The sequence below is a fragment of the Lactuca serriola genome, chromosome 8, assembly GCF_051521515.1.
Source record: "Lactuca serriola cultivar US96UC23 chromosome 8, Lser_US96UC23_V15, whole genome shotgun sequence".
Taxonomy (NCBI): Eukaryota; Viridiplantae; Streptophyta; class Magnoliopsida; order Asterales; family Asteraceae; genus Lactuca; species Lactuca serriola.
In genome coordinates, this window is record NC_136415.1 from 83,892,984 (window position 1) to 83,914,073 (window position 21,090).

Below are 21,090 nucleotides of genomic sequence, written 5' to 3' on the forward strand. Positions count from 1 at the left end.
GTCGAGTCTCTCTTCTTAACTCAAAAGAAAAATACTTAAATTATGATACCTAGAAATCCGGATATTACATTTTGTTTTTTTATTTCATAGATTTCTTCATCAACAAATGTTGCTACAATTAAACAAAAATAAATAATTTGCTAAAACATAATACAATAGGAAGTTTGTTCACATTTAGTCATTGAACTTTTTAGAGGGAAACGAACTTTCGATTTTGTTCACATTTAGTCACTAAAATTTTTTTCATTATCTATTTGCCACTAAACTATTGAAACTGTTCACATTTTACCTTTATGACCGGTAACAGCCGGTCATAAGGGTAAAATATGAACAGTTTCAATAGTTCAATGGCAAATAGATAACGAAAAAAAGTTTAGTGACTAAATGTGACAAAAGTCAAAAGTTCGTTACCCTTTCAAGTCATTATCTCTTAATATTAATATTGAAAGGGTGTTTAGGACTGAGCTTCACTTATTTGTTTTTTTGAAAAAGATTCTAATAAATTGTTTGACAACTAAAGAAATATATTTAAAATATGATTTTCACAACCTTTAAAAAAATTTAAGAAATAAAAAAATATAACTTTTTAACCATGTTAGTGTTGATGTGACATTATGACATGTTAGTTTTGAAGATGTGACATTAACACGAAATGATGACATGTTACTTTTTGGTAACATCACATTTTGGGTGACAGAATTGAAACAAAAAACATAATGTAATGACTTAATTGAAAAAAAAAATTAAGCGTCAAAATCATATTTTTATTAAAACTTAGTATCTTTTTTGAAATTTTCCATTACATAAAGGTTTTTATAGGATCCTTACAACAAAAGATTATGCTATTTATATTCATTCTCACATGTCTCTAGACCATTTGTGACTTTGTAGTTCACATTCTTAACCATTCTTTTGCATTCTATCTAATATGTGACTTAAAAAAACTCACTGATCATTTATTTCAATAAGGGAAAATCTAATGTCATTAATACGAATATTAGATTTAATCAGTTATATGGACATTTTTTATCTTAATTTATGATAACAAATTAAAAGAATTGATTTAGTAGGTCATGTGTTTCAACTTAAATGTGTATCATATTATGTTCCATAAACCGATAATTCCATGATTCCACCTAATTGTATGATAACTTCGACATGGAGAGGATTTCAATGCATCAAAGGTTATCTTATTGTCGATGCTTGATTGTGATGTAAGGATGAATCTAAATGGATCATTGATATCTTAATTTTGTGGCCCAAGATGCGACACCATTGTGTATAGTTGGTTGTGTAGCCGCATGATTTCAAGAAATTAAAAATCAAAAGTTGTTGTTTGGTAATGATTCATGGCCATGCATTTGGGTTTTAAATCAAGAGTTGGTTGTTTGGTAATGACATGGTCAGGCAGTCAGGTTTTATGTACTTGCGTGAAGTTTTCATGTGGTGGAATTGATACAATAGTGCTGGTTACAATGAATAAAAGTAATGGCTCCTCAAATGAAATTTGAGAAGTTCATAATAACAATTATAGTATGGGGTGATGGTTGTCAAATCCAACAAATAAATAACCCTAAAAATTGCACATTAAAATAGCGTATAATGGTAAAGGGATCGAATCTACGAGGATTGGTTCAATTTGTAACTCAATGTAAATCTCTTTGTAAAAATACATATGAAACGACAATAAAAATAAAAAGTAGGGATCTTAGTCTTTGTTATAAATCTATACACAAATTAATCTAGAAAAAGTTGATGTAAATCAAGATGGGGGAAATGGTTGACATTGGAAGTTCATCATTTGAACATTTGATAAATAAATCATTAAAAAGTCAAAGATGCTCTTATCATTTGTACTGCCTTTTGCATCTTCCTTGAAGGTTCTAACAGACGAAGACGGAAGACATTGATCTAGTTATCTTTGTCTCTATCCTCTTTCTAAAGATAGATAAGCAAGGTTTTTCTCACTACTGGCAAGAAGCCTTAAGAGAAGAAGGTCTTTCTAGTGGAAGAGGCTAGGCAAGCACATCAAAGGCTTGGACAGAATTGGTGTCGTTTTCCCACGCCTCCTTTTCCATAATATGATTATGAGCTGCAGAATGCTTGAAGTTGGAATTTGAGCATTGAATAATCTCTAATTTGGCTATAGCAATCTGTAACACCCATAAAAATTTAAGCCAATTTAAAACTTTTCAAAACATTTAAAAACAACAGTTATTACAAATTTGTTTTCAAATTGTATAATATCAAAGTTTTCCCAGAAACATAAACAAATCATGAGGAGCTGTACGATCATGCCTTCGCCTTGTCGCGATCCCCTGATGTACCTAAAACAATAAACTGAAACTGTAATTCCGGAAGCATAGTGAGTTCCCCCAAAATACCGATACACTGCACATAATACATATACAACTAACAGCATATACTGGGTCCACAACTTTACAGACTGGATTACCCCCTAGGCCCACGGTGTGAATTTGGATTGCCTTCCGGGCACACAGCTCACATATGGATTGCCACCGAGCCCACAGTACGAGTCTCCCTTAGCTTGTATCTGGAATGCTCACGGGTTTGTTGGTTACCGCACGGAGCAGTATCACCTCAACCCATCCCACATAATATGTCGACATATATAACACAACTGATCTACCTAAATGGCATAACAACTAGCATGCAACATTAACTCATACTCACATACTACCAACTGCTGGGATATCATATCCACTGGGCATGCAGATAATCAGATAATAACACAGGTAGTCCGACAGACCTACCATTTTGGCATAGCAACTAGCATGCAAACTAACTCATAATCAATCAAGATACCACTGCTAGGATAACATATCCAATGGGTCGGTCTTGGTGCCTTAGACCCTTTAGTATAGTGAGGTAACTCACCTCGCAAGTAGCTCGGAAGATAGTGTCAAACTCCTCCAAATGTAACTCCAACTCCAACACCTATAATCACCAATGTCCTTTGCTATAATATCCAATTTACCAAAAGTACCCTCAGAAGTTAACTGGTCAAACTCTAGTCAAAGCCAACTTTTGGTCAAAGTCAACCATCAGGTTGACTCGAATCTCCGATTGGTCCACCAACTTGCCGAGTCCCCTCGTCCACTTACTGCCATAATCTCGTCCTTACTCGCCGAGTCTAGCAAGATCCCGACGAGTTCATCTTCAATAACACCTTTTGACTATCTTCAACCGACTCACCGAGTTCGCTCTTGAACTCGCCGAGTTCATCTTCATCCGAATGAATGAGTCTAGCCTCTGACTCGCCGAGTTCTCTAGGAACTCATCGAGTCCATCTTCATGAGGTTGGGACATTGCATTGGATTCGCTGAGTCTGCTCATATACTCGTCGAGTCCTATGATTTCCAGGTCCAAAACAAACCCCTAGCAGGCTGAGTGTTCCTTCCACTCAACCAAAACCATTTCCAGAAAACATTTTGGGGGAAAATGCGACACGACTCGCCGAGTCACCCAAGTGACTCGTCGGGTCCCTCTTTGTCCAAAACTATACAGTCGATTATAATGGGTCTTAACGCATTAAAACCATATATCTGGCCTCCTAGGGTCCATTTCATACGTAAAGCTACAAACTTGATGTCCATGCATGGGGCTTTCGGCTCAAAATCCATAAAAGGGGAGGGGAATTTATATGATGCATGGGTCTCCCATGCCCATAAAGTTGGCACCTTTATGCCATGGGAACCCTCAATGGATCCAGATCTGAAGTCCTTATCTCAAAATCGTGGTTGCATCCAAGAATGGCTCCAAAATGGCTTCCAAAAACCCTAAGTTACTCCCAAAAGAGTATCTAATGAAAAAAGAAGCAAGGTCTGGACTTTTTACCTCCAATAAACAGGAAATGAAGTAAAACCTCTGGATCTCCTTGCTCCTTCTGAAATCCCAAGCTCCTCCTTCTTCTCTTCAACCTTCTAACTTGCACAAAATGGCTCAAAATCACTCAAAAACGGCTAGGGTTCCGTGGAGATGGTATGAGGGTGCTGGAGGCTGCAAAGGGAACCACTTAAGGTGTTTAAATAGGGTGCAAACCCTAAATATTAGAGTTTCATCTGCCAACTCTTACTCGTCAAGTCCCTTCTTGGACTCGACGAGTAGGTCACTAAAACTCGTGGACCAACCCGCTGCTACTCGACGAGTATGGCAACCAACTCGTCGAGTAGACCTTGAATTCAAGAAAATTCCTACATAAAATCAATACCTGAGAATCGGGGCGTTACACAATCCAATAAGCTTGATATTACATAGACTTTTCTTAGTTAATATAGTGACTAAAGAAACTCATAACACATTTTCTTAGTTAAAGTCATAATTTCTATGAAACATCGAATTAATGAAAATCAACTAACATTAATATTTAAAATCCACCAAATCCAAGAAACGTCAAAATTATTTCACTACCCTACGGAGAAAATACTTTCATGATTGTGTGAAAGGAAAACAAACACAAGAACCATTTCTTTCTTGCTAATTTGAAGATCCATTAATTAATCAAGAAATTAGCCAACTAATCACTAAACATACATCCAAACTCATGAATAAAGAACATGGATAGACAAGATGCTAAAATGGAGAATATTTTCGTAAAGATTCAAACACAAGTTCTTGATGTTCTTCAAAATCAACCAAACATTCAAAGATTGCATCTAATATCAACCAAGATTAACTTAGTCTAACATGGCTAAGTTTAAGCAAAATAAAAAGTAGTTAGAAATACCAAACATTAATCCCAAATGAAAAGAGTTGAAGAACGAAGTTCTTCAAGCTTCAAGTCTTCCAAAAATGTAGAGAGAATGCCCAATTTTTGGATATCCAAGGTGTGTAAAAGAGTCTCACCAACCTTCCCCAAATAGCATCCAAAAAGTGAAATTTCAAATTTACTCTTATGGAGGTTGTGCGGGTCGTGTGCACCCAGGCGAGTAGAATGCGTGCCGACTTTGATTTGGGCTTGTTTGCTTCTTGGGCCTACATTGCCTTAGCTCACTAGTCCATTTTGTCTCCATTCGGTTATAACCCATGATTCTTCAAAATTTCTTCAATTTTTGGCCCAGTTCACCTCATCTTAGTCGTCCAAAGCTCGAATACCCACTCTAGCAATCAAATCTGTAAGCTCAAATATTTCTTTCATCTTCTTTTAAGTTCAAGAACCATATTTATTCAATCTTCCATTCATCAACAAGCCCATTTTTGTATCATCTCCATAAGAGTTACCAAACCCAGATTCCTCAATCCTCAAGTCCAATCGATTTTTGCGTTCCCCGAACATCTCAGCTCTGCATTAGTCTTCTAAAAATCTGCAATTATACTCAAAGACTAGAAAGTATACCCGATATAGATATAAAATAACAAAAGGGAAAATATGCATGAATATTAACTAGAATTAGAATGAAATATGCTAAAATAAACTATAAAAAGAAGTAATAAAATGAAGCTATCAGGTGGCGTATTAACATGAGGGCATTATTGAAATAAGGGATTTGTCTTCCACGCCCGATTTGTATAACCTAAAAACATGGATGAAACAAAGTTGATCAAACCAAGTTGAGAAAAATCTACTCTACGATCATATAGATACTTGCAGACAAGGTATCATTGAAGTTTTCGATGAGGAGGATGTGTCAACCTTGTGTAAAAAAGTTAATGGATTTTATGGGGAAAAATAATTATGTTTTTTTGTAAATAAGTGAAACGATGCACAAAAGTCACTAAGTTTTCACAAAATTAGAACATTTCATGTGTGGCTTTCTTTTTTAGATTTTGGATTTTTCAGAAGATCAAACTAGATAACCAAATGGAGAGCTCCACTAGAGAAGCAGGTAATCGTATCACACCCTCGATTCTGATTATGACTTTGTTTCTCTTCTTCTAATCGACGGGTATGGATTACGGATCGGATTCAGAATTTAATTTTTAGAGTTCTTGTTCAAATTTTAAGCTTAGATGGTTGGGTTCTTGTTTACAATTTTACCTTTAGATTTGTGAAATGTAACTTCAATTTCTTCTAAATTGCCAGATTTTAATATCGATTTATCTTGCTTCTTCAACAATCACTCTCATAATTTCAGTAACAATCCAATATAATTTTGGAATCTTTATTCCAAAGCTCCAAATTCATTGTGCACAACACCGATATTTCCTTCGATTTCTTTTTCGAAACTTCTTATATTGTTTTTGATTTCTTCCACCTTCGACGCTAAACATATACATCTTGGATCACATTGTGCCCACAATACAAGATTCAGTTTCAGGCTTAGATTTTGTTTGGGTCGTAATGTGCTTAGATTTTAAGATTCGAATTCAGGCTCTAATTTGTTAGGTGATTGATCGGATTTCAGGCATAGAGTCTAGATTTATAGAGGCTTGTTTGAACGTCTGAATGTTAAACATTCATGTTTTGATTTCATCGCAACACATCGTGTGATTTAAAGTATTTTCATGTTTAAGAGGTTATATATACAACGATGAATCTCTATTGGCTTACCTACTGGTTTTTTTTAACACACAAACATCAATTTTATTCCCGAAGAGTTCCATAAAAATAAACAAAAATGATGGACCTTTTAAACCAAAACGAGTAAGAGGGTATATGATTTGCCTTCTAACTAGGTCCAAAGTTGGATTGGGTTCTCAGTTTTCAATCGTCATGTTTGATTTTGAGGCCATAAAATTGGGGATGTCACAATTGGTATCAGAGCATTATTTTAAGCTAACTAGGAATTTTAAGGATTTGTAGACTTAAACTTGGAATGTTAAACGATGATCGTGAGATGAGTGTCTATTATATTTTAGGCAGTATGTCTGAATTGACACAAGTGCTAACATACTTTAAGATAAGATGTCTAATTTGTTATTATGTGCTAAATGATTAATATTATAGCATGTCTTAGGCTGCCTACCTAAATTGTCATTACTTGACTAGATCTAAGGGTTATTGTTGACCTTGATTTGTAAATTTTATGTGTTCATGATTCTAAACGTATAACTAATGTCTAGAACTGACATATAACTTTTTGGAGTGATAAAGAGGATTATGTGTCTAAACATAACTAAGTCTAAGACTTTCCCTATCATAATAAAATCGCATCAGGGTACACTGAGCATCTATTTTGATGTACAGAACGTCATGGTGAGAACATGTAGTGGACTAGAAAATGGTAATGAAAACAACATCTTGAACCACGACGTGCAATTAAGTGTGCACCAGAAGTCGTGTCAGTAGTTATATTTGATCACGATGCAATTGAGCGTGAACTAGAAGTGGTGCAATTCCAAAACGTATTGGGCCAAAATCTCAATTTTTGACAAACCATATGGACCAAATTTATAATTTTGTGTTATAAGAGTGGTTTAAACTTATTCAATATTATTCAAAAACGTTTAAAATGATTGGGAGATAATAATTTTGAATTAAAATCAAAATATTATGTTTTTCATAGGAAAAATGAATATAAAATGGAAAGCGTGGTACTTTTCTTCAGCCATGGCCCTGTGAAAAAGCATGTGAAAGATGACATCACGCTTGCTCTTTTTCCCTCAATCGGAGCCATGACGTCTGATGTCAGGAGGTGACATGCGTTTCAGTCCATCACACCGATGACACGTGTCATCCTTCACTTTAGAACCACGAGGGCTTTACTTCTGCTTTGAGATGCCAGACCATGAGAAGCAAAGAAAAGTAAAGTTGATCCATGCTAAAGCATCTTCAATTCTAACATCATAACCCTTTTATTTTTAACGTCAATTTTTTTAATCTAATACTATTTTCTACATATTGTTTTAATTTTATCTTTTTTAAATTATACTAAACAAAAATATAGTTTTTTGATGTTGACAAATAATGATAGAACCCAATTTGACATTATAAGAATTATTTTAAAGAAATATTCGATAAAGCTTTAATATTTTGGTTAATTTATGGTTTAATCTTCACATTTATTTTTTGAACAGAAATATATTCATTATCTAATTTTATACGATAATCTGTTATTTTCTGTTGAAAAAAATAATAATTATTTCGTTAGCTTGGGCAAAATATAAATAATTGGACTTTTTAAAAAATAAAAATTTCAGATTAAGTTGTAAACTGACCCAAATAATTGAGATTTTGTCAGAGATTATCCATTATTTTATACCAAAATATCAAGCTTAATTTTACATGCAAATTATAAAATAATCAATATTAAAAGGCAAAGAATAATATACACAAAACACAAATTGCATTGAGAGCTTTAAAATACACTTAAAAAAAAATTCAAAATAACTTTAACCCGTTTTTATAACATAAAATATTATAAAAAAGATTAGTAGTATTTTTTGATATAAAAAATTGTTTTCACGAGGTTGAAGGTTTCTCACTTCAATGCAAAAAAGTCAATATTTTTTATGTGTTCTGAAATGGTCTTACTAATGTAATGCACTGATTGTAAGACGTGGTACTTCGCTAGTTTCAGGGCTTCTTTTCATGTTAAAATGAGAGAGCATCACAAAAGCTTTTTTACATATGGAATTCTTGCCGTTCAAAAAAAAAAAAAAAAAGGTTCTTGCAATCTCATGACGTCATACCCCCAAATATTAATATTTTCATTCGAATTTTAATTTATAGTGCAGACTAAACTTAATCTTCCAAATACAAGAATATTTATTTAAACCCAAGAATAATTGTTTCCTAAAAATATAACCAAATGAAGACAATAAACTAAATTATAAGTTTTTAGTTTATTGCCTTTGGGCAACAGTGCACGTGGATAACCCAAAAGTAAGACTTGTCATTTTCCTTCGGATTCATAACCAATATAATATTTAACTTTATTGGTAAAAGGATGAAGTTCGTTTTCTATTTTAAAATTATACAATTTAACATATCAATATAAATAATTAAGTATTATGATAAATGTCAAATGAGAAGAATTTGTATTTGTTACATTTACAGTTAAAATGTATTACATTTTGTATTCTAAAATAAATATGTATAAATAAATTGACGTATAATATATCATAAAAAATAGAGGAATTACAATATTCGTGTAACAACTAAAATATTTTTTTTAGTTGGAAAAAGTTAAAATAAGCCAATTAAAGAGAAGCTGTTGTAATGAAAATTAATTTTGACTATTATACCCTTGAAATTTTTTTAGCCTTGTTTGAAATTGGTTAATGATGTTTTTGGGAGAGATAAATTCAACTTGTTTTTTTAAGCTCATTATACTGTAGTGTTAGATGAGATTATCAAATTAATATCTAAGCTAGTTTTTTTGAAAAGTTATTTGAGATAACTTATTGATAAACCTTAAACCTATAAATATTTTTCTTTTCTATAATTTTCTAAATATGTCTTAATGATTTAAATAGAAAGATGCAAGTTTAATCAAATTATCGCTAAATGTATCATTTTTATGCATAAAATACAACTATATTCTTCACAAAAATCTTTTATAATTATAAAATAAAGTATTAAAATGTAACTTGGAATTTTTCGGTCTAAATAGATTTTTTTTAAGATTTATGGTTCAAGTCTACTTTAAATACCTAGTTACTTAAACTAAAATTCTGATACAAAATTAAACACCCTTTGTATGAGTTATTGGAAATAGAATATTAAAAAACAAAATTTACAAGTAAATTTAATAAAAAAAATCATTTATAGAAAACGTTCTCAAACAATCAAGTCTTTAATATTTAAAAAGATTTAAAATGTTTAGACATATGATAGTGTAACAAACAATTAAGAGACAAAGATAAAATGAACATCTTGACATATATCTAAATTTCCAAATAAAACATCTTGAATATTCAAATGATGGGTCCATTTTTGGTCTTTCACTAACCTTTCTAACCTATAAACATAACTTAAGCCTTAAAATTAATATATCAGCAATTTAGTCCCATAAAACAGTTACTAACTTCAATCTAATTCATGCCATAGTTTTCAAACTTGGGAGAAATAGTCTGTCAACATTTGCATCTTGATTTATCTCGAAGATGACATTCTAAATAACATTTCTAGTTTCTCTTATTCTAATTCAACATCATTATATATATTATTATACATTATTAATTTGCGAGGAGGCTTAGGAACAACGAATGGTTTCTAGCCGATTCCAAACAGCTCTTTTATCGGCTAAACCGTTCTTTTTTTTTCGGACGGTTTTCCTTACGCAACTTCTTCTTTTCTTTCGCTCTACTTGGGTTTAGTGATTTTTTTTGTTTAGCTTCCGGAGGGCCTACGTCCCAAGAAGCTCATTTTCTATGTGTGTTTCTTTTACCTTTTGATATCATTACTATCATTTGATGGGTCGTATATGTACTTCACTTTTTCAATTGCCCCACTGGTACAAGACACATGAAAATAGTAGATAAGATTTGGTGTGTTGGAATTAGAATTCGATTCCATTCAAGTATTACTCTCTAATTTGGTGTAGTTGTTGTTCGTTGTGTAACATCCCAAGTTCATATATACCTTGTGAACCTTGATCTTTTGATCTATTGTCTATTTTGGCCCTTATTATTAAATGGGTGAAACATGAGTACACGGAGTGTACCTGAGATGTACACTTAGTGTACTCGTCAGCGTGCAAGTGACGCGAACAACACCTAGTACGTTGGGTGTACCTGTGGGTACGCTGGGCGTACTAGGCCCATAATGAAAACCCTAATCTAAGGTGAGTCCCTTATTTAAAGGATATGATGGCCTCATTTTTGGCCATCATCCTCAGACAACAAACCCTAAGTGTGCCCTAACCCTCGTTTTAGAGCTTGTGTGTGTGTTTATGAGCCTTTGAGAGTTCTTGTGTGTTCTTGAAGAGAAGAGGAAGCCTTGAAGAAGAAGGAGTTGGATTCTAAGCTTCTAGATCCGAGCATATCTGAGTTAGAAGCTTCTTATTGAGGTATAAAGCTTCAAACTTTACCTCTCTTTTGTTATGAGTATCTTAATGGAGTATTTTAGGGTTTTGTCCCAAAAAGGTGGAGACTTGATGAGATCTTGAACTCCAGAGACTAGGACCAACCCCTTTTGAGCTTATGAGCGGTGTAATGTCATAAAAATCCAATATTGGTCGTTGGTATCACTCCATGCATGAGTTATGAGCTTCTTGAGGCAAAATAGTGTATATTTTGAGGGTCGGTGACCTTTTCAGCCATGCAAAGGCTTAAAGTCACTGACATTATGGGTTAGGAGCTGTTAGAGAGTCTGGATCTATGAGATGAGCCAAGGTCTTAACTGTTTAAGACCAAATGAGTAAGAAAGAGGAAACTGGAGAGTACGATGGGCGTAAATCCAGTACGCACGACGTAGGGGTCGTGCATCCCCGATGCCTACATGGCAGCCGAGTACACGTAGCATAGAGATCGAGTATGTGCAGCGTACTCCCTGGCCGTTGACTTTTGTTGACTTTTAGGGTTTGGTCAAATTGTGGACTATTAAGCACATGGAGGGGTAAAATGGTCTTTTACCCTTCTGTGAGTTTGTAGAAGGATTAGCCTAGCTTCTTGAGGGCCATTATTAATTAGGAATAATTATTATATGTGTTAGGCGGAGGCTAGGCTGGTGGTTAGAGTTCGAGATTTCCGAGTACGAGATTTTCACTTGCTAGCTTACAAGGTGAGTCTTCTCACTATACCTTACCTAGAGTGGTAATTATGTGTGACCAAAGGGTCTTATGTGCTTGCTTGAGATATGTCTTTATGTGTGATATGTATTGTATGTTATGTTATGAGATACTTAGATCGGACCGGAGGGTCCAACGAACTATGAGACCGAAGGGTCCTCACTTAGACCGGACCGAAGGGTCCAACAAGAAGTGAGACCGGAGGGTTCTCACTTAGATCGGACCAGAGGGTCCAACGAGCTGTAGGACTAGAGGGTCCCACTGAGACACATTGACTGGAAGGTCTTACAGAGTTATAGCCTCGAGTGGCTAATTATGTGCGTGGTATTTTGGGGAAGTCACTAAGCTTTATGCTTACCGTGTTATGTGATATGTGTTTCAGGTACCTCCGAGAATCGCGGGAAGGCACCGGTGTGATTGTACACACCTGTTCGAGATTATGTTGAGGATTCTGGGATTTGACTGTTCTTGTGGATTTATGTTGACTTGAGACACTTGTGATTTTGTGAAATGAATTATATGAGTTTTTATGAGTTTTAAAAATGAAATTTTTGTTTGAAAATTTTCATTGTTACAAGATGAATAAGATTTCGAAGGGCAATACGTTTGGAATGCAAAACCATTGAACGAGCTTGTGAAGAGGTAACTATTTATTCTTTTTTATTACTTTAAATTTCCTTTTTTTCTTTAATGTTCTTACTATATTTATAATATAAATTTACATATTTTTGTTGTTTGAGGTTACAAGATGCCACAAAACAAATGTTGTAGAGTATAATACAAAAAAATTCTCAAGTAAAATCATTGCTCAAAAGCATCTGCAATGAAAAGATGTCACTAAAGCATGTAATACTAAGCCACCACCGGTTACTAAGGAAGTTTACAAAAAACTGAACTGTCTGCAGTTAGCTCCTTTATTATTTAAAATCGATTTTGGCTCTTTCATGTATTCTTCTGATAGGGGTTCTTCCACATCATTGTTCTTAAATTCTATTTAGGTTCAAATATGCATCAGATGCCAAATTTCCCATTTGTATACAATAAGAAATTAGATATCATGTTAACAGCGGAATGATGAATGGTGTTCATGTTGACTTATCCAGGGAATTGCATTATGTTAAAGGTCAATTGCCTTCTAAAAGATCAAGATGTGTTGAACTAGAGGTATTTGATTAATAATCAAGATACATTTAATTTGTGTTAGGATCGCTACTAACCCAACCATGCTCAACATAGAAGAATAATGAGGTTCCATTTTCTGAACCACTTGGTGATAGAAGGGATTACCCATTGCCTTATATGTTATCATATAGTTTCTCTTTTTACCGATATGGGATCATCAGTGATCAACAAGAATCCAAAGAATGCTACAAGACCTCGATGAAGCCTTCCTCGACCCCAAGAAAAGCATAGTAATTAAAGCGGGGGGGGGGGGGGGCACGAGACGTACTGGAAGAAAATGAGCAAGATATAAAAGAAGTACCCCTAGACCTTGAGGATCCTTATGCCAAAGCACTCATAGGATCCTCAATACCATAAGACATCGAAAAGGACGTAGTTACATTCCTAAAAGAAATAAGGAAAACCTTCGCATGGAAACACAAAGACATGACAAGTATACATAACAATATTATAACTCATAAACCTAACATTGATCTTTCTTTCAAAACCATACATAAAAAAAGAAGGAAGTTTGCACCCGAAAGGGACCAAATCATCCAAGAGGAAGTTGAAAAACTTCTTAAGACATGAATGGTTAAAGAAGTCAAGTTCCCAAGATGGATAACCAATGCGGTGGTATTATAAAAGAAGAACGAAAAATGGCGAATATGTGTGGACTACATATATCTGAATAACGATTTCTCTAAGGATCCTTTCCCTTTGCTCCACATCGACTCCATGATAAATGCCACGACATGCCATGTATTACTAACATTCATGGACGCCTCGACTGGATTCGAACAAATATAAATGGAACCATGTGATCAAGAGGATATTACCTTCGTAACCGCTACATGTATATATTTCTATATTGCTATGGATTTTGGCCTTAAAAATGTAAGGAATATGTACCAAAGACTGGTGAATCGAATGTTCAAGGACAAACTGGGGGACACCATGGAATTCTACATGACATGGTGATCAATTCCAAAAGAGATGAAAATCACCTCAGGGATCTTGAAGAAGTCTTCGATATATTAGATGAATACAACATGAAGCTAAACCCATCCAAATATCACTCTGGAATGAAGGTAGGCAAGTTCCTTGTTTACATGGTCACTAAGAGGGGAATAGAAGTGAGTCCTCGCCAAGGATCTTCGAATGGGGAACCACTTTTCCAACATCTTTCAGCATCTTCGGATGCTATAAGTTTTGTTCAGCCTAAGAATCTTGATGGCGAACAACAACATGTTTACTATGTAAGTATAAGTGTATTGGATCCTGAAACCAGGTACTCTCTCCTTGAAAAACTAATACTTGCACTAGTTATAACTTCTACCAAATTAAGACATTATCTTGAAACTCATACTATACATGTCAAAACTCACTATCTTATTAATAATGTCATGAGAAAACCCGAAATGTCAGGCAGAATGACTAAGTGGTCAATGAAGCTCATCACATATAACATCAAATATGAGCCAAGATCCTTAATAAAGTCACAAGCATTAGCAGATTTTGTGGCTGATTTTAGTGATGATCTACAACCTGAGGTAGAGTTAGAAATCCAATGACTCCAGAAAGAAGAAAACATAAGGGAGTAGATACTCTTTATATATAGAGCTTCCAACTTTAGAGGAGCAAGCCTTGGGATCATACTAAAATTTCCACATGGGGACATCCTACCCTAGGCAGTTAGTTGTAAATCCAATGCAACTAACAATGAAGTAGAGTATGAAGCACTGATCATGGGGCTACAACTAGCCAATGATCTTCAGATCAAGGATCTTCAGGTATATGTCGATTTGTTATTAATAACTAACCACTTTAATAGATTTTATGAAGTTAAAGGCGAAAGACTAGCACTATACCTTCAAGCTCTTAAAAAACTAGCGTCTAAATTTGAAGCGTTGAAGCTTTTCGTCAAAATCAAGTTCATAGAGGCAAACACATTAGCCAACTTAGAGTCTTCCCTATGGATCCCACCAGAGACCAGGATCCCAATAACCCGCGACCCCGATGATAGAAGATCCCTACAAGAAACCATACGACCCTGAAGACCATGATTAGACGGCCAACATAACAGCAATTGGAGGCCCAATTCCTCGATCCACTGACCAGGATCCCGATCCAAATAGCCATTATCCTCAGAGACAGTTGAGATCCTATACACAACCCATCATAGAGTATCTCCATAATGGTACAATCCCAAAAGAAGAAAAAATCGATAAAGCGTTCAAGATAAGGATCTCACACTTTGTGATGATCCATAATAGGTCCATATCTAAGATCAAGAAGCCATGGAAGTTCTAAAAGACATACATGAATGGGATTGTGGCAACCACATTGGGGGTAAATCCTTATGTTCTAAAGTGTCAAGAATAGGATACTATTGGCCAACCATGAAGAAAGATACATTCCTACATGTTCAGAAGTGTGATACCTATCCCATTAATTCAGAAGCAGGAATGAGGGCATATTAGCTAGCTACCCTAGAAGGAAGCATCTTGCCAAGATCCTGAAATGCTATACACCTTGAAGTATACTTTATGTAAGTCAGTTTAGTCACAATTCATCACAACATAGTTGAGGTATATACGTACTCCTTACCCTTATTTTTTTTCTTTGTTTATTTTTATTTTAAGAACACTATTGACTTAAGAATCAAAGGGATGTTTGTCGCACCCCAAAACTAAGAACCACGGAAACGTTCTGGGGCGGAGGACGTCATGTACAATATCATAACAATGCAAAGTAGTAAACAAGCAACAACATCGTCCATTGCATTAATAGTATAATTTCATACATATGTGTTCTTAAAATGTAATAAGACACCAAAACATGAATCAAAATAAAAGACGAGTATTTAACGCTCCGTCTTCTCAAAACCTGGTCATTGTACCTGTCTACTGGTGACCTGAGAATACATGTTATTTTGAAAGCGTAGATCAGCATTTAAGCTGGTGAGTTTCATAAGTATTTAATGTCAGTGTTTGTATAAGTTTGAATGAAAATGTTTGTAACTGTTCAATGTAAATGTTTGTATAAATTTGAAAACCCCTAGAAAATCTCATATTTCCTACTAATATAAAAAGTAGTCTTCTACCAAGACCCGACTAATTTGAATGTTTGTTTCTCTATAAAAGTGGATGTTTTTCCCTAATTTATAACTATCTTAACTCGAAAATAGCTTGCATTATTAGAACTGTCACTATATGAAAGTAATGGGAAAAGTAAGTACCCAGGGGTCTTCAGAATTGACAACCTATAGTACTAATTACCTAAAAACATATTTTTTTCTTTAAGGTCATAATGTGATAATTAGTTCCCATACTAAACGTTCTCCCTACGAGAGATTCTGGGAAACAAGAGTGACTTCCGCAACGAATTGCTAGGTCGTAATATCCACATTAAAGGTATATAATCATGTATACCCAATTTATTATCACCTTTTGTTTAAAACATTGCATTAATGAGCATTGGTATAGTTAGATCCTGTAGTTGTTCCATGTTATAGCATCTTAGTATGTTCTTTCTGTTATAGTATCTTAGTATGTACTTGTATATGATAGTATTCTCTATGTGTACTTGTATATGATAGTATTTTCTGTGTGTACTTGTATATGATAGTATTCTCTGTTGTAGTATTCTCTGTTATAGTATTCTCTGTCTAATATTTGTATATGATAGTATTCTCTGTTGTAGTATTTGAATGATTAACTGGTACTTTTATATCTACATATGTATACATAATATATAACTAATGTTTAAACGACCTTCGGACAACTAACCGATTACTCTAAGTACACATCCAAACAAGGAAAAGGAAATAAAGTGGGTTAGCAGTTCTAAGTCCTTTGAACATTACTTACATAACTATACATATATAGACATGCATTTGACAATATATAAGTTAAAAAGGAAGTTTGGTAAAACCTTTTTAAGAGTTTAATAATAAATGTGGACGACTTGATGGCAATTTATAAAACGATTTAAAAGTAGTTTGTTTGATAACACAGTTTGAAGTATATGAAATCCTATTGTTTGAAACATAGTATGAAGTATACGAAATCCTATTGTTTGAAACACAGTATGAAGTATATCAAATCCTTTGTTTGAAACATAGTTATAAATCACATGTGATTGATTATATAACTAACATGTTTTCTACTTGTATTCCTCCCCCCCCCCCCATAAAAGCATTTAAAATTATTTAAAAGATAAGTTAAGGGGTATGAACTCACTTGCAGTGAGTGGTTTGGATGAACGGATGGTATAGGATGCTAAGTGTCAAGTGAAGACTTGAACACACACACACAGATCCTATTTAACATATAGTGACATATATATATGTATCTAATTAGTGATTAAACAACTAATTTAACAAGTGAAACAACCTTAGGGACTAGTAAACACTTGTCATGAAGTGTTAAACCGCATAGGGTTGCATATAAGGGAGGTATGGCCACACTAGGGTGTTTATGGCCCAAATGGTATAAACCATTGGATTTTACGACCGTAAACTCATGGTCATTTGTACCATTTGTGAGTTAAGGCCTTATAAGTCACTAGGGAGTGTTCTAGACCAAGTTCTAAGCCTTAGGAAGGAGTTGTGGCACAATTTCACCATTTATGAGTGTTTACGGCCCAAGGAGATTGCCTTGGCCGTAAACACCATGTGTTCTTGAGTTTTTGATGATTTCAAGGGGTAAACTAGGTGATTCAAGCATTAACACAAGCCAAGGTAAGAGTACTTACAAAATAGAAGCTTGATAAGGTGTTTAAGGCTCAAGAACACTAGTGTGTGTTCTTGGTGAAATGAAAAACACTTGAAGATCTATGAAAATGAAAGGATTTCATGGATGAAATCATGTGTATTCACTAGATATGGAAGGATATCAAGTTGAAAATGGAAAGACTACTTACTAGATTGAAGAATGGAAGAAAACTTAAAGATCCTTGGGAGAGAATTTTGAATTCTCTAGCTAGAAGTGTGAAGAATGAAAGGAAAATGACTAAGTGTCATATATATACAAAGGGTTTACAGCCACCTTGAGTTTATGGCCATAAACTCCAAGGTCTTGGCCGTAAACTCCTCCCTTGAGGGCCTAAGGCTTGTTTGACAGTTTCTAAGTTTAACTGACACACTTATTCACTTAATCCTTTGATGTATTAAAGCTAAGAATGCTCAAACGAACTCTAAACTGTGCTAAAAGTTAGCAAGAGCAAGCTTGACTTTTAATGAAGTGCTTGACTGTACAGGATAGAAAATTGCGGGTTGTCACAATGTTAGCCAAGCTAACGCCCACCCCAAGCTAGCATTTGCAACATACAGAAACTCAAGGATCCTAGAAAATACGAATAGAGATTGATCATCTCTCATCCGATTAAGGGTACTTAATACCTTATAAGGTTTAAGAGTTAAAAACCTCTTTCATCCGTGTTTGGGTTTCCACACCCCGCTTGGCTGCACAATATCCTACTATAGGATGTGAGTAAGGGAAACATTCCATGCTTTAGTGACTTGGCAACCCTTTTATTTTTTACATATGTTAAGATCCTAAGGTTTAAAGAGTTAATGACCTCTTTCTCAAGAGTTTAGGTTTCTACACCTCGCTTGGACGCACGATATCTTAGTATGGGATATGAGTAAGGGGATCATTCACACTTTAGTGACTTGGTAAACCTCTTATTTCTGAACATATGTTAAGATCCTAGAGTTTAAATCTAAGGTTTATAACATTATCATGTTATCTTACGAGTGGGATTTTCCCCATTTATTATCTAAAGTGGGATTTTCCCTAGTAATCGTGGGATTTCCCCCGACGTTTCTTAAGTTGGGATCTTCCCCAATATTTCTTGAATTGGGATTTTCCCCAGTAAAACCGAAGTTGGGATTTTCCCCAACAAATTCCTAAGTTAGATTATCCAAAGAACTATCCTCCCTACACAAGCTTCAAGATCATAGGAAATTGAAGGACTTGCAACACGGAACTTCTCCCAAATCAGAAGTCTAAAGCAAAATTCTGAAGCACAAAACTAAACCTAAGGATCGCTAGGTTCTATCTATCCTTATCTTCTATGCTTACTACACCCAAATTTGTCCCTAAGATAAGAAAAATATATAGTTTTCTTTTAGAGATTTTCCTACTTTTCAAACCAAAACTTATCTCTTTTAATCCCTCAGAATCCTAACTATTTCAAGAATCCTAATCAAGTAACTTTTTATCTCAAATCTTCAGGATCCCAAAAACTTTTTTAATCCTAAACTCCTTAGGGTCTTGATCATTTAAGAACCCTTATAAAAACTTGTTTTAACCCTATTTTTGCAACCAAATCAATCATGCAAGAAAAGAGGTAAACCGAAACATCATAATTAAAAGGGGTTGCCCTCTAACCTAACAACAAAAGAAAATATTGTTTTACATGCCAAAAAATTAGAATTGTTTTAAAATTTTATCAAACCTAATTTAAGGTTTGATCACCCCAGCTGGTGTATCCATTATCTCCTTCTTCTCTTCCTCTTTTATCTTCTTCTTCTCTGTAGGATCTTGAATGACATTAACATGCCTACGAGTCAACTTGGCCAGAGCTTTAGGCCAACCATCCATATTCCAAGATCGTATGTTAGCCATAACCTCCACCAACTTATTCTTTTCCTCCCATATGGCTTTAGCAGCACTGCTCTTATCCTCAACAATCACCTCATCGGTCTCTAAGGCGTACTCCAACAGGATGTCTTATACTTCTTGACCATGAGCTAACCACTAGACATAGCCTCATCAAAGATTGGGAGGGAGAAGCGAGTGCCAAAATGTGTAGCCTTGGATCCTAAAAATTGCATAGAATGCTCATCAGTTCAAGATCCCCAAAATGAAACAAGTAAAAAGAAGGATCCTTTCCATTAGACATCAGAACAGTAGTGGAAGAACCTTCTTTGAATGGTCAAACTTGAAAGATCCTTCAGCCTCAGGAAAAGCGAGAAAGCTTTCAACCTTATCATAAGTATCTTCAGCAGCTGGAACAACTTCCTCGAACTTGAAAGCTATGTCAAAACAAACAAAATAAGGAAGCGTGAATTTCAGGATCCTTATCATAATTAAATAAAATCCTACCCATTTTAACCCAGTTTATTGGCAAGAGATCGTCGTTAGGAATAGAGTTCTGTTTCATAAAGAAAAAACATTTCTTTCCAGGCACCATCTTTTTGTTTTAATTTAAAAATTAAGATCATAAACATTTTCCAATTCAGCTAACCCCATGTTAATGTGTTTAGACTGATTCATCCGATCGATCCAAAAAGGATCCTCCATATCACAGATTACTTGCTTTTAATATTGTGATTCATATCATACTATTTTGAATTCTTTGATTTCAAATTCTATAATTATGAAAGGTATATACAAATTACTTGATTTTAAAAATGAATGAACCATATTTATGTTTTGACAATTATGCTATCATTTATTTCACTTCAATACGTAGTCAACTTAATTTAGTTAATATTATTTTTTTTATTATGACACCATCAAAATAATCCAATGGTTGAAATTAATTAAGGAAACACAATGAATGACCCTGATTGTTCAAGGTGATGTCATCAAGTATCTCTTTTAATATATATATATATATATATATATATATATATATATATATATATATATATATATAGAGAGAGAGAGAGAGAGAGAGAGAGAAGTTATAAATTAATTTATCTTATAAATAAAATATTAATATAATGACATGGACATTTATAATAAAAAAATATTAAAGTAATGACATGGACATTTATACTAAAAATTAAAAGTGATTTGTTGGTTTTGACTTTAAGTAGGAAATAAGAAGATCCAAAAAATTTAAGATATAAACATTTTTCAATTCAGCTAACCCCGTGTTAATGTTTTTAGACTGATTCATCCGATCGATCCAAAAAGGATCCTCCATATCACAGATTACTTGCTTTTAATATTGTGATTCATATCATACTATTTTGAATTCTTTGATTTCAAATTCTATAATTATGAAAGGTATATACAAATTACTTGATTTTAAAAATGAATGAACCATATTTATGTTTTGACAATTATGCTATCATTTATTTCACTTCAATACGTAGTCAACTTAATTTAGTTAATATTTTTTTTTATTATGACACCATCAAAATGATCCAATGGTTGAAATTAATTAAGGAAACACAATGAATGATCCTGATTGTTCAAGGTGATGTCATCAAGTATCTCTTTTAATATATATATATATATATATATATATATATATATATATATATAGAGAGAGA